The 20,707-nt window shown below is 37.1% G+C and overlaps 1 pseudogene; it reads right to left on the bottom strand.

Moving 5' to 3' along the window:
- Positions 1 to 1,415: 1,415 nt before the first annotated feature.
- Positions 1,416 to 20,463, bottom strand: LOC121398009 (annotated as a pseudogene).
- Between the last annotated feature and the right edge of the window lie 244 nt (positions 20,464 to 20,707).

Genomic DNA, 20,707 nt, shown 5'->3' with positions numbered 1-20,707 from the left:
ACAGATATGGGACCTGTTATCCAGAATGTTTAGGACTTAGGTTTTTCTGTATAACAGATCTTTCTGTAATTTGGATCTTCATACCTTAAATCTACTAGAAAATCATATAAACATTAAATAAACCCAATAGGCTGGTTTTGCTTCCAATAAGGATTAATTATATCTTAGTTGAGATCAAGTAAAAGCTACTGTTTTATTATTACAGAGAAGAAAATAAATCAATTTTAAAAATGTGGATTATTTAGATAAAATGGAGTCTATGAGAGACGGCCTTTCCGTATCTCTGAGCTTACTGGATAATGGTCTTCTGGATAATGGATCGCATAACTGTAGTGGGAGTTGTGCTAAACAATATTAAAATGTCTGTTTATGCATTAGACATGCTTTGCTCTGGCTAGAAGATAACTTTAGATATGAACAGATTCAAGAAAACAGACTTTTAATTGAATATATTTGATTTGATTTGCTTTATAAATGACAGTTTTCAAAAAAGCAGGGAATGATCCTAAATATCAAGATAATGCAATGTTCACAGAAAAAATAAATAAGCATAACGATAACTAGCTAGATAATAGTTACTGGTGAATGCACATTAAAATTTGGTAGGTTGTAGATTTCACCTACATAAAATTGCTGAATTTTTATCCCCTAAAATAAGATTCTATTTTGACCATCAGAGCCGGGCCAAGAAGAGGGCCCAGACTAGGGGTAAGTGGTTGGAAGTGGTACATGCCTGGTGCCCCATTCAACTTTGCACCCTAAGCACGTGCCTCTTCTGCCTAACCCCAGTTCCAGCCCTGCTGACTATTTCCTACCTGAAAGCATGTCAAAAATTGGGTTCCATCAGCAGAGAGCACCCTAATCAGCCCAGCCAGTTGGCTTACATTTCTTGCCAACACCATGCCATGATTACCCTCTCCATAAGCAAAAGCAGGAGACATTTGTACAATCAGAGGGTGCACTAAAGCCCTGCCAACATCAGAAACTCACCGATCTTACTAGGGTAATCTGAGATTAATGGGCATCTATGACTTGTACAACTCCAAATATAGTTTCTATGATTAAAAGAACAAGACAATAAAGAAGTGAAATAATGCTATAACTGAAGAAGAGAAGAAAGATGTTAAAGACAAGATGGTGGTTCAATGTGGATCCCATGTTACAGTTGACTTTGAATCTGGTTATCCAAACCAGAAAAGTTTTCTCTAACATCTACCGAACCTGTTTTCATCTTTCTCCCTTCATTGTAGAATTGAAATTGCTTCTGTATCTGGATGCCCAAGGTGCCCAAGAATGTGTTACCTTACCACAGAAAATGTAATTATTCATTAAAAGTGGTTTATCTGTGATATACTAAACTACTTTCCCCGTTTCACTGAAATAGCATGCAACTACTAAAATAAAGGTCATGGAATTTATTTCGTTGGCACAGGGCTATAATCTTGACAGTAAAGCCCCTGAAGATGAGGAACACAATTTGCTGTAATTGTATAGGTTACACTTCTCACTTCTCACATCTACCAAGGAATTTATCAGGAGTTACATTATTCCTATCCCACACCTCTATGGAATACTTTTTTAGAATCACTGAGTTGCACTAAATCCAAGTCAAACTCAATATTCCATATTGGGTTGTTATTGCTCCAGACTGTAGGCGATTGAGTTTCTCTGTTGTCATATTTGAATTTGACATAGCCTTTGAAAAGATGTCCCCACATAAGTCTCGTGCACTTTGGATTTTCAAACCATTCCTTGGTTTGTTGGGCAGCAGTCTGAGTTCATGTATTTGGTTGTAGGGCAAGTGCAGGGACAGTCAGAGACTATCCTGGGCAGGAGCAGTTCTTTGTGAGGGCATTTTCCTTAATATATAGTGATGGGCGAATTTATTTGCCAGGCGCGAATTTGCGCGATTCGCCGCCAGCGAATAAATTCGCGAAACGCCCGCGAAAATACGCGGCAGGAAATTCGCCGGCGTCAAAATATTTTTTTCCGAAAAACGGGCGCCGGCGTCAAAAACGGGCGCCGGCAAATTCGCCCATCACTATTAATATACTCACTAACTGCAATTCTGAGATTTTCTTTTTTAGGTCCATCAAATCTCACCAAGTTGTGTATGGGCTCTAGAGAATAAGTCAGTAGATCTGGATCAGTCTTAAGACTCGCCATCCATTCTTCAAATACTTGAGATCCCTTTCCTTCCTCAGTGTTCAGAAGATCAAAAGTGACTTTTCCTCCTTTCACCTGTACAAGGTAAGATAATGTTGTTTGTTACATGTCTAAACAAGTTCCTGGGATATAGGAAGCATTGCATTGTTGTCTGTTTTCCCACTTCTGATTATATTGGGTGGGGATTATAAATGGTTTAAAAGGATTCTGTCATGATTTTTATGGTGTCGTTTTTATTCCTAAATTACACTGTTTATGCTGCAAATAATTTACTCTACAATATAAAATTTCATTCCTAATCAAACAAGTGTATTTTTTTTAGTTGTAATTTTGTAATATCTCAAGTCATTTTGCCTGGTCATGTGCTTTCAGAAAGAGCAAGTACTACACTATGGAACTGTTTTTGACAGGCTATTGTTTCTCCTGCTCAATATAACTGAATGGGGTCGCAGTGGGACGTAGATTTTTGCTATTGAGTGCTGTTCTTATATCTACCAGGGAGCTATTATCTGGTTACTTTCCTGTTTTGTTTTTGGTGATGGGCTGCTGGGGGGGAAGAAGGGAGGAGGGTGATATCACTCCAACTTGCAGTGCAGTAGTAAAGAGTGACTAAAGTTTATCAGAGCACCAATCACATAGTTACATAGTTACATAGTTAAATTGGGTTGAAAAAAGACAAAGTCCATCAAGTTCAACCCCTCCAAATGAAAACCCATCACATGACTTGGGGCACTTGGGAAACTGACAATATGTCTAGCCCCATATCATTTCAAAATGAAATATACCAAAATCAGTTTGCTCTTTTACAAAATAGATTTCAGTACAGAAGTCTGCTGGAGCAGCACTATTAACTGATGTGTTTAAAAAAAAAAAACTTGTTTTCCCATGACAGTATCCCTTTAAAGTGATAAGTTTAGTCAGACTTTTTTTTTCAAAATGTACTAATAAATGAAATACCTGATAAATTTGCTAAGTCTGTATAGTAATATTATTTTGCATTAATTATAGTAGAATTATTTCCCTGCTGTAAGATTTCCCTGCATGTTCCACCTAGTGGCAGATTGCAGAATAAGTTAATATGTATACATTTAAAGGGGTAGTAAACCCTGCTGCACTGCACTGCACTGCTCAACCAAATGTTTCTCCTTTGTTACTGGACTACAAATCCCAGACTAATGTGACCTATAATGAATTTGATTATGTTAATAACTCATGTTAGTGCTACTGTGTTGCAAAAGTGAAAAGCTACAGGTACAGCTAGTAAGGTTAAACAAATAATTCAATTTGAACAAATCAATCAGCAAAATGACATTTATTAGCATTAATGTCCCTGATTATCCTGGAAACCTTAAGTTACACAGTGACAGTAGTGATGGTCTCATTTTTGACACCAGCTGGCATTTTTTTGACGTCGGCGAATTTTCTCTGGTGAATTTTTGTGCGGTTTTGCAAATTTATTCGCAGGCGGTGAATCACGGGAATTCGCCGCAAATTCGCGCCTGGAGAACAAATTCGCCCATCAGTATCTATGACAGTATCTATGATTTATTATATAGTAGTAGCATTATTTACTCTCTCTCACCTCCCAGATCCTCTCATTGAATGTTGAATGAAAGTTGGCCCCACGCTTTGCGTTTTTCGCAATTTCTTTGCACCTGCTGAATTCAGTGCTGATGGAAGGGTCGCTTACTGGGAAACCTGCAGAGATCTTTGCCTCAACACTTTGACAGTCCTTCACTTCATCCAATCTCATACCTTCCATGGCCACTTGGCAGGTCCTCAGAGCAGTCACCTCCTACCTGTGCCTCTACAATGTAATGGGTTCCATATTTAGCTCCGGTACTGTTCCTTGTTTTTCTCATTATAGCAATCAGGGAGTTGCTGAAGAGACTTGGTAAAATCCTGGCTAAGAGTCCAAAGGCAGATGGATCTGAATATGAAAAGAAACATATACATGATTATATGCAATAAATAATTTATATTGTGCATGATCACAGGTATTTCATATCAACACATTACAGTGAGCCATATTTCCCAGTATCTGAGTTTGACATGTGTATATTTAGGCCACACCCTAATCTACACTGGTCATGCCCATTTGTGTCCACAACTATCATAATCCACTCAAAAACGACCATTTCCATTCTGGGCTAGCTTGTAAACATAGCATTGGGAGGTATACCTAGTTACAGCACTTATTTGAAGAGGATCTACAAGGGTCAAATTTCAAGGTGATGGGAGTTTTTTTAAACTCCCATCAACTCAAAATTAAAAAAAAAAAGATATTAAAAAAAAAATTAAATTTCTTAACGTCGAACGAATAGGCTGTATCAAATTTGGATCGTATGGGATTGAATTTGATTCGAAGTATTTTCAAAAAAAACCTTTGATTTCGCAAAGTCCAAATCACAACAAATAGGTTCCAGAAGTTCCCTCATAGGCTTAATCAGCAATTCGGCAGGTTTTAGATGGCTAGTAGTACATGATAAGTACATGATAAATTTTGATATTCAAATTTTTTAATTTTTTTCAAATTCTAATCGAAGTCAAAGTACACTAAAACTAGCTCAAAGTTCGAATTTAAAAATTAGATTTTTCGATTTGACCCTTGATAAATTTGCCCCTTAGTGTTTAGTGCCTTCAGGAGTCCATTTTCAGTCTCCCCTATGTGTTTACTTAAAGGCTAAGGGGCATGTTTACTAACATTGGAGATAAATATCTGGAGAGATTTCTGGAGATGTTGCCCATGGCAACCAATCAGCAATTAGATTTAAACAGCCATCTATAACTTAGAAAACAAAAGCAAAGATCTGATTGGTTGCTATGGGCAACATCTCCAGAAATGTTTCTAGATATTTATCTCCAATGTTAGTAAACATGCCCCTAAATCATTTCACTACAGAAGGCAAATTCATACAGACTGAGTTGACTTTTACAGCCTGGCGAACTATTAAACTGTTTTGTTCCTTCCAGGTACACAATATTGCAAATCCCTGAGCAGAAAAACCAAGCATATGTTAGAGTGCAGTACGTGTCATGTAGACACCTAAAAGTTTGCCTAAAAGAAGAACACACAGATTCCAAATGGATAGATTTATACAGTTATAGTCTATTATAAAACAGACTTGCTGATTAATCTTCAAGACCTTTTACCACTCATCTAAGTGGCTTTAAGAAGTTTAAATATTGTATATCATGAGCTGGATAAATTAAAGGCCTTCATGCATGATTATTTCTAAAATGTCTTGGGCCACTTCTTTTTTTGGTGTTTTTATTGCTAGTGGATCTGTTTCATTTCTTACCTGTAGAAAGCACAGCTGAGCTTGTGGGAGAGAAAGCTGTATTTGTCGTAACAGTTTTACTCTCAGCAAACTCAGCCAACCTTGAGTGAGACCCAGCCAGGGCTGTATGTATGGTCACAGTTTTGATTGGTATATCTAAACCCAATTTCCAGTTGTTCTCAACAATAGAAGCTTCTTTGTAAGCTAAAGACACTTTTGACCTCATAATACTACTAACGATGTTCCTGGAGCAAGAGGATTGAGGTCTCCAGTGGACATTGGATATTGGCAGCTTCTCAAGGGTTTTTCCATTGAATGGGTTGATACACAACGTACATGTATTGTTGGGCATTTGATACACCTGCATGTCAACAAGAGAGGCACCAGTGTTCTTCATGGTCACAATGTCTATGCCTTGTCCCAGTAATGTGTGACCTGGTACAAACGAGGCTTTCTTGCATTGCTCTGGAGAACCAATGTGGAAGGCATACGTGAGTGGCTCTAGATTGGTGGAAGATGACTTAGGCAAGGCAATGAGTAGAGTGAAGAGTTTAGTTTCATGAATAATGACCTACAAAACAAAATTACAAAATATATTAGATGGGGTCTAAGCAGCGCCGGATTTCACTTTTAGGCGCCCCTAGCGCCCGCCTTCCCAGCGCACCGGCGAAAAAACGCCGGCGCAGCTGGTGCAGTTGAACGGCGGCTGGGCGGCATGCCGCCCCTATTTCTTTGCCGCCCTAGGCCCGGGCCTATGCGGCCTTGCCGCAAATCCGGGCCTGGGTCTAAGGCTAATGTCACACAATGCCATTAGAAGACTTTGTAGAATATGATTGAGTGAAAGTGTAAAAGAGCGAATATGAGGAAAGTCGAGTAAACACTGGAGTAGGGAAACAAACATGGCAGTGAGTGTAAGAAGATAAGAACTTTAAAATGTAAAACTGCCCATTAAAGGGGCGATTCACTAACTTCGAGTGAAGGATTCGAAGGTAAAAAACTTCGAATTTCGAAGTTTTTTTTGGGATACTTCGACCATCGAATGGGCTACTTCGGCCTTCGACTACGACTTCGACTTTGAATCGAAGGATCCGAACTAAAAGTCGAAGTACTGTCTCTTTAAAAAAAACTTCGACCCCCTAGTTCGCCATCTAAAAGCTACCGAAGTCAATGTTTGCCTATGGGGAAGGTCCCCATAGGCTTTCCTAAGTTTTTTTGATCGAAGGATATTCCTTCGATCGTTGGATTAAAATCCTTCGAATCGTTCAATTCGAAGGATTTTATCGTTCGATCGAAGGAATTATCGTTCCATCGAACTATCTGCGCTAAATCCTTCGACTTCGATATTCGAAGTCGAAGGATTTTAATTCCTAGTCGAATATCAAGGGTTAATTAACCCTCGATATTCGACCCTTAGTGAATCGGCCCCTAAATGTACAAATAAAAATACTTTATTACATGTCCTACTTCAAACAAATTATACACCTTACCTATTGTGTAGTGAAACATGATAAACCAGTCCCATGATAAAAAGGATATACAGTAGAACTGAGGTGACTTTTCATCCTCCCCAATACATTTTCCCATTTCTTTTTCACTCTTCTGTTACTGCCATTAAACCATAGACTAGTTCAGATCAAGAATATATCAGCTATATCTGTTGAAATGAAATAATACCCATTTTTGTTGTTAAAGGGAATGTAAACCCAGCCGTAATGCCATCCCACAGTGCTCCCCTAGTTGCCGAAAGATGTAATTATAGATGCAAGAAAGTTCACCAATGAGAATTCCACCGATCAAAAACATCATTATAAATGCAAAAGAAGTGACCAATGAGAATGCTGATTCCCAGCACTATGTCAGACATCTTGCTGTTATGTTACATATAGAGATAATGATGTCATTTTATTCTTCATTATATGACACTGGAATCAGACATGGGGATAAAGGACAGACTTGTTCAGTGCTGGGAAACTGGGCTTAAAGCTTCCAACTCCAGTTGCAGGAACAAAGAACATGGAGCTAGATTAATGCAGATCCAAAACTTTTCCCTGGATCTCCACAGCCAGTGACTGCTTTCAAATGCAAAAAAAAACCTCCAGCTGATTTGTATCAATTTGGCTCCCTATTTTTTGTTCTTTACTGCTGAAAGTTCTTAGAATAGCACTTTCATCAATTTTACATTCACTTATTTTTAAGAATTACTTATCCTTTAATCACCAATCCAAGTTAAAATGTGAACAAGCTCTTTTTTTTTTCCTGGAACAAATTGTAAAACTGACATCTTCAGTAATTTTAAGTGTCATTCCTTCCTATATTAATCTTTAGCTAAAAATATTATTAAAATATTTTGGTCCATTAATCATTTGATGCTCTTTATTCATTAAAATAATTCACATACTATTTTATCATAATGAATAAAGGGCATCAAACAGTAACTATATCCTATAGCACAACAAGCTGTTAATTATTAACAGACAGAGATATACTGTATCACAGACATTCATGTACCAGGGTCTCCAATTCCTGCACCCATTTATTATATTAAGGGGGTTATTTACTAAACTTCAAATGCAAAAATCCAGAAAAATTTGTGATTTTTTAAATAAAATCTGACTTTGAAATCACTTTTGAATCACAAATTTTTTGGAATTTATTACACCCAGAGGATGGAAAAGTCTGAATCTGAAAATCTGGCATCTCAGACCTGTCGAGGTTACAAATAAGTCAATGGGAGAAGTCGCAATGATTTTTTGATGTGCGCTGGGTTGCGTGCAATAACCCAAAGGTTTTGCAGTATAAGAAATCTGAGTTTTCGGGTGAAAAATCGGAAAAAAACGTGAAAATCAGATGGAAAATCTGAAAAAAAAATGAACATTTGATTTTTTACCCGCAAAGCAAATTTTTGCGAAAATGTAATAATAAATATGTTTAAATAACCCAAGCAGATTTGATCAGAGTTTGTAGCAGTAAATATTGAGAAAAATTCGGACTTTGATAAATAACCCCCTAAGGGTCCTATTAATTAAACCTCAAATTTTTCTGTTGAGTTTTTAAAAGGAGAAACGCAAATTTTGTAGAGGGGAAGAAAATCGAATTTTAGAGATTTATTATACCCTAAAGCTGCTAAAAGTCAGAATTTTAAAAATGCTCCATCTGAAACCTGTCGAGGTCATGTAGAAGTCAATGGCAGATGTCCCTGAAGCTGTTTCTTGACATCGTGATCTGCCCTGTTTTTTGTCCAATAATCCGATAAATTGACACGGCGACATTTTTATATAGTCAAGTTTGCGGAGCATCAATCGTATGATTTGAATTGACGCTCGATTTTTGTTGTGCTGTTTTTTCACACTGACTTTTTCAAGAAAAATTATTGATAAATTAGTTACATTCACGGATAGGAGTTAGGTCGCCTTTGTTTCAATAAAAAATTAGATTTATTTGAGTTTTAGTAAATACCCCCTTTAGACACTTGGGATACACCAAATGCATAGATTTTGGGTTTTAAACAAAATATTCCAGATACTGTATATTTGTCGCAGCAACAATTTTGTTGAGACTTTTATTGCACCAACTTTTTTGAGAAGAATTATCAATAAACTAGTCACATGGGTTGTGGATGGCAGTTAGGTCAACCTTGTTGTAATTACAAAATGCGATAAATTACCCAAAAATGCTACATAATTAAGTTGATATAATTGATTTCTTGGTTGTGTCCAGTGATGCTTATTACATTGCACTGGTGGTTTCTGAGTTCAGTGGTGACTTACCTTGATTAGGAATGATCAGGGGTTGTAACTATAGAGGAAGCAGACCCTGCGGCTGCAGGAGGCCCAGGAGGTAAAGACGCCCCTTGAGGCCCTAATTCATATATAGTTTCAATAAATATTGGTAAAAAAGGTCAACCTTTTAACATTTTGGGGCCTGAAAAATAATTTGCTGTGGGGCCCAGTAATATCTAGTTACACCACTGGAAACTATCATGTGATATTCATGGATCTGCAGTAATTTATTGGATGAGCCAGATCAGGACCTCAGATTCCAGACTAGCACGAGGGCTTTTATATTCTTGTAAGTAATTTGAGTCCAACATTTGGCCATCTTTGTTATTATTGTTTGATCATTTGTCTACTGATCTCCCTGTCATTTCCTTAGTATTGCCCATAGTTTTTTACTGCACTTTATATTCAATAATCGCTAGCTTGATGTGGGACTTAACACTTAAACAATAGAACATCCCAATAAAACTACTTCCTAAAAGAATTGTTCAGTATAAAAATAAAAACTGGGCAAATACAGGAAAAAGGCTGTGCAAAATAAAAAATGTTTCCAATCTAGGGTTTGATTTAAATCAATGCGATATGGTACTTTTTGTATGATAGTTCTCCTTTTTGTATGTCTTCAATTCAGGGTGCTAAATAGGGATGGGCGAATTTATCCGACAGGCGCAAATTCGTGGCAAATTTGCGCGATTCTCCGCCGGCGAAAAAAATTTGCGAAACGCCCGCAAAAATTCACTGGCGAAGATTCGCCGGCGTCAAAAAATTTAGAAAAAAAACGTCAAAAATGGACGCCGGTGTCAAAAACGAGACACCGGTGCCGTTTTGCGAATTTTTCCATGTTTTGCGAATTTCACGAATTTTCCCGAGAAACGACGCAAATTCGCCCATCACTAGTGCTAAACAGTTATCGCATTAACTGATAAATCTTAGAATTACCTATATTTTTGCAACCAACCGGCCCATTGAAAGTCCCAGGAATGTTTACTTTTCCCAATACAATTCAGCCTGAAACCCATTATCGCGTGAAGCATCTTGTGTTATGATAAGGTGAAAACGCTTTTATTCCTATCGCTAAAGCCTTTTCTCCCTCTTTCTGTTTTCTATTCTCAAGCATTAACCTTATCAAACAAGTGTTTTAAATGCATTTACACTTACACCTTTGTGTATTTCAATAACTAAGGTACTTTCACATGTTCAAATGTTTGGACAAAATACATGATTCCAAATAGATCACATATTTGTCTTAATTCTATTTGTTCCATTTTCATTCATGTTTAGTTTTTTTTTAAATAAATGTGTGTATTACACTTGACTAGTACTACATCAATATTTTTTTACCATACCAACCATCTGGTATTTGGAACTTCAGACTTAAAGTTGACTTGAAAAGAGCATCACTTCAACTCCAATTTCTATTCAGCTGTCGATAACACTATAATCTGCAACCTCACACCTCAATATATTTAGTTGAAGAATTCCTGCACTACCCCCTGCCCATTTTGCAATTTTTTGAATTTTTTTGACTTTAATGCATTTGGAGAAAAAAAGCCGTCATTAGAAAAAACGTCCATTGACTTTTAATCCATCGGGACAAAAAAGTTGCCATAAGAAAAAATGCCCATTGACTTTACTGCATTTGGAGAAAAAAAGCTGCCATAAGAAAAAATGTCCATTGACTTTACTGCATTTGGAGTGAGAAAAATTGTTGCATGCGTAAAAATTGTCACAGATAAAAACGCCCATTGATTTTAATGCTTTTTGTGAAATTTGGCCGTTTTGTGAATTTTTTTTGCAATTTCGAGAATTTTTTGGCGAACTGAAACAGGACAGATTCACTCATCACTAATTATGTCCCATGTGGCTCCCATTATAGCTGACTAACTCAGAGTTAGAGAGCTCCAACGCAAGAAGTTCAAGTATTCTGTTCAATCCAACCTTTATACATTACATTTTTGGCTAACTAACTATATTAGATACATTTTTTATTTTGCACAGTCTATCTATTTACCCAGTTTTTATTTTTACACGGAACTGTTCCTTTTAACACTAGAAACCAAGAACGTGTCTATTCCCAAGACCATATGATGTCCATTGAATCTTTTTTTTCAAATAAAGGTCAGATTTACTAAGCTTGAGTGAATAGTTAGAATCCAAAAATATTCGAATTTCAAAGTAATTTTTTGGGTACTTCGACCATCAAATTGGTTAAATTCGATCGAATTCGAAGTAAAAATTGTTCGACCATTCGACCATTCGACCATTCGATAATCGAAGTACTGTCTCTTTAAAAAAACCTTCGACTCAATACTTCGCCAAATAAAAGCTACCGAATTGAATGTTAGCCTATGGGGACATTGTAGATAGGTTTTGGGCACTTTTTATGATCGAATAAAAATCGATTGCTTAAAATCGTTCGAACTGTTTTTATCGTTCGATCCAACGATTTTTATTTGATCGTTCGATCAAACATTTTGCGCTTAAATCCTTATAATCCGATATTCGAATTCAAAGGATTTTACTTCGAGGGACAAATTCGAGGGTTTTTTAACCCTTGAAATTTGACCCTTGATAAATCAGCCCCTAAGTGATTGGAGCTTTTATATACGAATGTTAAGCAGCGTGTTGTGGATGTTTTCTAAAAGTGTTCAACTTTTTGTTCCCAAATGTTACTGGAAAAACAGATACATCTGGGAAACGTGTTATTCTCCAATATATTTGAGAAGAATTATTTTAATGGTCGTTGTGATTTCAAATCAAGCAAAAAATTGTTAATGTTTGATACAATGGGCCAGATTCAATTCAGTGAGAAAAAGGTTTATCACATGAAAACGAAATGAGATGCAATTCAATTCATGAAAACTCTGCTGAAGTCTATGAGAAAACTGGAACTGAATTAGGAGAAAAGTTTCTTCTCTTTAAATTGAATCTTGCCCATGACTTCTCACTAGGAATGGGCGAATTTGACCCGTTTCGCTTCGCCTAATATTTGCTGCAGACGAAAATTCACTGAAATGCATTAAAGTCTTTGGACGACAATTGTTTTTTATGGGTGTCATTTCCGCGGCAAAACTCGGCAAAAAATTCTGATAGCGAGCTTTCATGATAGTTTGAAGTAAAATGTATTCACTTATTGAAGCAGAGATTTGAAACATCCACCTGTCAGACAATTTTGCTGTCTTAAGCAGAAAAAAATAATAAATAATGTAATATCAATAAATACAATATAAAAACAATAAAGTCTAGTAAACAGGTTAATTAAAGAAGTAGGTAGAAATATTGTACATGATGTTTTGTGCTTCTGTACCAGCCCAAGGCAACCACAGCCCTTTAGCAGTAAAGATCTGTGTCTCCAAAGATGCCCCAGTAGCTCCCCATCTTCTTTTCTGCTGATTCACTGCACATGCTCTGTGCTGCTGTCACTTACTGAGCTTAGGGACCCACTCACAATATACAGTACACATAGAATAGAAATGTCACAATATAAGGCTGATTAGTAATTAATACACATAATTACTACATGGCAGCACAGAAACCAGTGCAATTAGCATCAGAATTGAATAATCAGCAAACCTGTAGCATCAGCTTATATTACAGCCAGGGAAGCTCATTTTCTGCTGGATAATTAGTGACGAGCCCTAAGCGTAGCTTCTCAACAGCCAATCAGAGCCCACTGAGCATGTGAGTGTCACAGACACTTTCCAAGATGGTGACCCCCTGTGACAAGTTTGAAGTCCTGGATCATTGCTGCTATTGACAAGCTCAAACTTTAGCCTCGTGCAATGAGTTCACTATAGAAAATAGGACATTTTTAGCCACATTCATTTTTAGGGGTAAGTACTCCTTTAACCCTTTCACTGCCAGATGATTCAGCAATTCTGGTACTTTTATTGCCAGGCAGTTTTTCAACATTTTGTGCTCTTTCACTTCAGGGTCATTTACCGGAGGGGAGCGTTTACGTTACTTAGAATAACGACATATTGCTATTTTTAGAAAACTTAAGCTTTTAAATTATCCAAAGATTTTGTGTAATTCCAATTTTATAACTATTATATATTTTATATGTATATGATTCTAAATGTCTAAAAAAGATTTTTAAAAAAATAATTATGCTTGATATAAATATCATTTATTTTATGGATATTTTGAAATTCCCATATTTCCTGAATGCGCTAATACCAGATATGTTTTATTTCCCATATATTTCTTGTACAAGTCAAAACCTCCCAGCAGTACACTATCAAATGTCAACTACTACTGAATAGCAAAAACCTGCTTACGTCAGATTTCAAGGACAAATATCCCACTACCAGTAAGATTACCCCAGCAAATCATACATTTTTGGAAATAAGAGATTCTGAGAAATCCAAAAAAAGTAAATATGTCTTTCTACTCCAAACAACCCAGCCACAACACCTTCCAAAATGTATCCGTTTTTATAAAGTTTTCTGAATTTTTGGAAAAATGGCCTCAAAGCTTTCACTTTGCAGCATCTTATTTCCCACAGAACATTACAAATCACCCTAAATATAACGGTATTGGGTTGAACTCCAATGTTCTGAAAAGAGAACTCTATGAATATTCCTTTATAATTAATTTAAATTACATATAAATTTTAAATTAAAGTGTCAGGCTCCTAAAATGGTTCTGCCAGTGATATATTTCTTTTTACTGGAAATATTTTCATAACAAGAAAAATATTACAACCCATGTTGCATGTGTCATTTTTCACACAATCGAAGCTTGTGAGGACAACAAGTAAAAATAGCCCTTGTGAGGCTGAGGTGATAGATACGGTTTTAAGTAAAGAGCTTCACACGCTACTGAAAAATAATTTTATTTCTAATACAAGGAAATTACATTTTAAGAAATTTACCAATATACACTTTATTATTTGTAAATAATGTATATATCACCTTAAACGTGTATACAGATATAGTATCTGTTATCCGGAAACCCGTTATCCAGAAAACTCTAAATTGCAGGAAGGCCATCTCCCATAGACTCCATTGTAATCAAATAATTACATTTTTTTTAAAATGATTCCCTTTTTCTCTGTAATAATAAAACAGTACCTTGTACTTGAACTAAGACATAATAAAATAATCCTATTGGGTTTAATTCATTTTTTAGTAGCCTTAAGGCAGTGATCCTCAACCAGTGGCTCAGGAGTAACATGTTGCTCCCCAACCCCTTGGATGTTGCTCCCAGTGGCCTCAAATCAGTCGTTTATTTTTGAATTTCCAGCTTGGAGGAAAATTTTGGTTACATAAAAACCATGTGTACTGTCAAACAGAGTCTCCTGTAGGCTGCCAGTCCACATAGGGATACCAAATGGCCAATTATAGCCCTTATTTGTTTCTCCCAAACTCTTTGTACATCTGCATGTTGCTCACGGGTAAAAAAAGGTTGGGGACCCCTGCCTTAATGTATGGTGATCCAAATTGTGGAAATCTGGAAAACTCTGGGTCCCATGCATTCTGGATAACAGGTCCTATGCCTGTATTACCTTTTTGAGGAGAAACAACCCTTAAAACTGAGTGTCATTGTTAAGGGGCAGAGGTTCTATTGGGTAGGTAAAGGAGCCTAAAATATAGTGTACCATTTATAGCCTAATCCTTTGTTTAGGTTTAGTTCTCCTTTATCTATTCAACTTTCCCTGCTAACTCCTTTGTGGCTATTCATACAAACACCACCAGTCGTTGAATCACAACATTTGTTAACATTATCTGCCCCCCCCTCCGTTCTACCTACCCCTACCAGTAAATATCTCTTATGTAGGCTCTTTGTTCCACCACAATCTCCGCAGCCTCATATATAGGCAATTTGGACCACTGAAGCAGTAGGCATGGTTAATCTATTAATTCATGGGAGCAGATTTACTCAAGGGCAAATTGGCAAACACTGGCGACAACTCGCCAGTGTTACCGCCCACAGGGACGCCGATTTACTTACAGACACAGGTGCCAATTTGCTAGTGAAAGATTGAGACCCTAGTGCTCATTCGCACTCTATCGCCAGACGATAATTCACTCTGGTGAATAGACGTTACTCAGCAAATTCACTAAAATGCGGATTTTACTGAATGTTACCTCTTTCACCAGACTTGTCTTCGCCAGCTCAGACCAGGAGAAGTGCAATGGAGTGCATAGATCTTCCTCAATCTTCTGTTACTTACATCATATTTTTAGTGGAAAAAGTTTCTAAGTTCCAAAAAACAATGGCGTCTTTTCCTTTGTTCACAGTGAGCCTGCAAAAGTCCTTACATTTTTTTTTTTGTGTAACCAGGTTCTCCCATACATTTTCTAACATATGGAATATTAACTATACAGTGGGCTCATGTGTAGGGCATTACAACAACTCTATTATATTTATTAAGGTTCCCTGGACTTGTGTAGGGTAATGTTTTCCCTGCAACATATATGTCCATTTAACTTTAAATTTCCCGCCATATGCAAATCAACCTGAGCGCAAGACTTCTAGTGAATTTGCGGTAAGCAGAAATCAACGCTAGCGCATCTTTGCTTTGAATTGCTCGCATTGCAGAAGTAATGGTAGCGAAAAGTAGTCAGCGACCTCCGCCCAGGATGAGTCTCTGCATTTCAGTAATTTTTCATTGCCTCAGTGAATTTTCGCCTGGCGAAGTGTGGTGATGGGTGCGAAGCAGACGCTGGCGACTTTACACCCTTGAGTAAATCTGCCCAATGGACTTGTTGAGATGCCATGTCATAGGCACCATCACTTTGACTTTTACCATTATTGTCTGATACTAGATACTGTAGGTACTCTCCAGGGGCTAGCCACCTCTCCTTCCCAATGTATGTGAGCCTTCATGATGTCACTACACAGCTCTTGCACCCTTTCTTGAGTACGTGGAGAAAGGACTTATACATGACTATTTCTGAGAAAAGCTGGAGATTCATTTGGGAAAGTGCAGAGAGAACATCTGTATGCACCACTTCCAAAGGGAGAGCCTGCATGATCATATACATATGCTAATAAACCTTCACTCTGTCTCGATTATATATGAGGTTTTAATCTCATCTCACTGCTTCTGAAGATGCAGGGGGGACAAGATCTGTCATCCATTACACTTGGTGGACCTATTGTGAAGTTATGAGATTTTGGGAAATGGTAGTGGAGACATTTTCCCAAGTTTTTTTATTGCAAGATTATTGTTAATCCTAATTCCTTCCTTTTAGGTCATTGCAGGTAAAGTTTTCATACCGTGTAAAAAAGATAAAATGTTACAGGGCAACTCTTTTGAAATAAAAAACAACAAAAGTGGTGTAAAGGTGATACCTTTATTGGCTAACTAAGATAATCATAGCAAGTTAATCAGCTTGAAAAAGGCTTGCAATAATTATCTTAGTTAGCCAATAAAGGTATCACCTTTACACCACTTTTGCCTTTGCTCTTCTTCCCCTGGTCTTTGTAAATGAGAAAGAATAAGATTCTCTGTATACAAATTCCCCCATGAGACCCCCTGACTTGAATGGATTCTGTTCTCACGCTAGACTTGTTTACTAGTAACCTGGCCTTGAGACAGAGCCACCTGCTTGGCTATAAGAACAGTTATTTGTCTTTCTGTGCTGTGGAGTCGAGTGCTCTCCCACCAGTACCTTCCGTTTACTCCTGTGCTCTGCTGGGTGTTTCCTTTGTTATGACTTTTTGGTGAGTTCAAAATTTATGGACAGACTTCCAGTTCCTGAATTTATAAAACATAAATGACCCTTAATATCTAATAGACAAAACGTGAATATTTCTCAATTTAGACTTGTATAATTCAGACGTGTATAATCTCATCTTTCTGCTCTGTTTGTTTTAACAAATGTATTCCGGTATCCACAAAACCAGTACAAAGGTACAAATATAAGTTGTTTAGCAAAGGTTTTTAATGTTTATTGTACATGTCACTTTCTGATTGTTCCCAAAAATGATAAGGAAGTCCCTAATGATGAGAGTCGTTCTATGCATTTACCTGACATACATCTTGTGATTATAATGGAAACACCAGAGATAATGTGAACAATATAGTAGGTTGGTCATCACACAAATACGCAATTCTGTCTCTTCGTGCAATCACTAAATATACTTTCTTGATGAATGTGCAGCACTTATAAGGGTTATTTTTGGGCTTAAAATTAGGTTGGGACCTATAATTCTGACATTGCATGAGAGTGTATGTGGCACAAGGTGTGTAATTCTTTAAGAATGTTATACTATATTTTTTATTTTGTTTCTTTCACAAATGCTCAATTTTTGAGTTCTCTGGTGACACAAATTTGAAAATGGTTTGTTTTAAAGTTGGTGAGAACCATGTTGTGCTCCTGAGTTATCATTTATTTTGTATAGTTTAGACACATTTACAAGCAAGTTGGGCAATCAAACATTGTGGTTTCCTGTAGCATAAAAGCCTCAGTTGTGGTTTTGAAGAACAACTCAGAATTCACGTAGAAAATGATGGTTCTATTGACAAAGCCGAAGTTATTGAGAATACATTCCTTTACTGTTGTGTATCTGTGAATTATTCTGGAACTCGTATTATTCTGAAGCCCTTAAACCTTGATGATTAATTAGCAGCTCTAAAGTTCATCTCAGGACATAAACTCCCATGAACTGAAGCCAGTGCTCTTCCTAGAGCTTCTTATCATTTCATTCACTCTCTTCACTAGAATAAATGATAAAGCCTCTCATTTATTTTTATTCTGGGCCAATCAATATGTTTTGTTTGTTTATATATACAGGAATCAAGAAAGATTTGTAATAAAACAAGCTTATTTCCCTTGAATTTTCCCTTGATTTTATTTATGCTAGGATAAGCCCCTAATGCTGGTGGAACTAACCTTTTGGGACATTTCTCACCATTTATATACATATTTTAAAAAATTCCAAATTACTGGGAAAAGTTGTGAAGTAGAGAATTCTTCACTGCCCTTTGGAAATAGTAAATTATAGAGGATGTCAGGAGAATTTATTTTAAACTTTGAACTTATTGGATCAGCCTACAGGTTCAGCATTTCTATGGTAGTATTGATCCAGGCCTTCGAAGTTGTCACAGGAATTTCCCATCTTGGATTTTGTGTCAGCGTCAGTGACACGCACATACTCATTGGTGCAAGGATGCACCCATTGATACTGGTAAACCCTGGAGCTACCGCTACGCTGCTCCAAACAGTAACACCAGGGTTCCTACACTGGGTAGTGTCAAAAGGCGCGACAGACATGGTGCAACCACAGACCTGTTTGCCTTTATGGTAAGGCGCGTAGATGTAGTGGGTCAGAACCAGTATCTACACTCACCCACTATCAATTTATAGGACAAAAGCTCCATTTTGCCATTATTGCAATATATTTAACCTGCCCAACTAAGTCACAGTCATCCCTGATCTGATTCCTCATCTTCACTATTTCTATTGTTTTATAATTTGGATGCTTGTCAATGCTTATGCCAATAATAACATAGTAATGCGTTTGTAGGGTTTCCTTTCCAATGGGGAAGGTCCATACCAATATCCGATGATTTCGGGGTTTCGGCACAAAAAAAATCAGAAAAATCGCAGTTATTGTGGAAAACTAAGTACATTTCGGAGTTTTTGGGGAAAACTCCAAAGTTTCTTTATAAATAAGGTCCATTCGGGAATTCGGGGGTTGCTCGAAGTTTCCATGGATTGGAAGTTTTCCAATCCATGTCAAAGACTGTATGTCAACAACATAGCCCTTTGCTAGACTCTATGACAATTTGACATCACCACTATCCCGCAATACCATAGGGAGGGAACAACCCACCAAGTCTCCTTCGTTTCCATATCAGTCCAAGTTGACCAATCACAAGAGGACTTTCCAATCCCTGTCAAAGACTGCCTGCCAACAACATAGCCTCTTGCCTATTATAAATGACCCCCTTCCATACAAAAGAATAGCTGTAAGACACATAGCCTTTGCCTAGATTCTATGACAATTTGACATCACCCAACCCCTTCCATGATAAGATCTGACATTCCAACACATAACCATGTGTTGAGTTGTGCCAAGTAAGCCTCAACTTCCCTATCCCGTGATACCATAGGGAGAGAACAACCCACCAAGTCTCTTTTATTTCCATATAAGTCAAAGTTGACCAATCACAAGAGGACTTGCCAATCCATGTCAAAGACTGCCTGTCAACAACATAGCCCTTTGCCTAGACTCTATGACAATTTGACATTGCCACTATCCCGTAATACCATAGGGAGAGAACAACCCACCAAGTCTCCTTCGTTTCCATATCAGTCAAAGTTGACCAATCACAAGAGGACTTTCCAATCCATGTCAAAGACTGCATGTCAACAACATAGCCCCTTGCCTATTATAGATGACCCCTTTCCATACAAAAGAATAGGAAGACCCACACCCATCTATCACAAAAGCTGTAAGACACATAGCCCTTTGCCTAGACTCTATGCCAATTTGTCATCACCCAATCCTTTTTTTTTTTTTTCAATGTTACAAAATCATGTTGCATTTCTTTTAGTACAATCAACAATGTATAATTTTAACTTGAAGTTTTCTACAGAGAAAAAGGACAAAATTAATTCATCATTTCAAATCCAGAACTTCCACTTTTTGTATTTCCATATACCTTCTGAATCTACTGTTCCCAATCTATTTTGATCACTTAAAACGTAAAGAAAAAGTTTTCCTCGGATCCTATTTACACATTCATCCACTGTAATCACAGTTTTATTAAAGACCAAAATGTTTCTGACATCCCACAAAACCTCCTTTATGCAATTAACTATTAACCATAATATTTGACTTTGTTTTTTATCAATGTCACATAAACCATATAACATCATGTGAAATGTTAAAAGTTGTACACCCGTTAGGCCTTTAATCATCTTTCCCATTTTCCACCATACTTCTTTTGCATACAGACATTCCCAAAACACATGAGGAATATTTTCATTCCTCCCACACCCCTCTCTCTCACATATTTCACTATTGATTAGACTTCTTTTTTTCTGAAATTCACGCGTTGGCAAACATCCATGCACAGCCACCCAAGCCAAGTCCTTCTGTCTATTTATTAGAGATTTTTCATTAACCAAACTCCACACCGTTTCACTTTCTTCAACAGTCAAACCTCCAATCACTTTCATTTCTTCTTTTGCTTCAATAATCTTCATCACACTTTTACTATCACGCCACTCCTCCACACCAACACCTTCCAAATGATTCCTCCTTATACACCTTTCCATCCTAACATAAAACCAGGGTACCTTAAAACACACTGGCTTTCTCAAATCTATCACCCCCAGGCCATACTTTCGCAAAACATTTCCAGCCGCATATCTCACCATACAACCTTCCAGACCCTCTTTTCTACTTACATTCACACATATACTCACATACTTTACTGCCAAAAATCTTTCAATCATCATCAAACCTTTACCCCCATTCTTCTTATTCTTTGTTATTTTTACTCTCTTCAGTTTTTCCATC

The sequence above is a fragment of the Xenopus laevis genome, chromosome 9_10L (assembly GCF_017654675.1).
Source record: "Xenopus laevis strain J_2021 chromosome 9_10L, Xenopus_laevis_v10.1, whole genome shotgun sequence".
Classification (NCBI taxonomy): domain Eukaryota; kingdom Metazoa; phylum Chordata; class Amphibia; order Anura; family Pipidae; genus Xenopus; species Xenopus laevis.
Note: the sequence above shows the minus strand (reverse complement) of the source record. Positions and strands in the feature narration are given on the sequence as shown.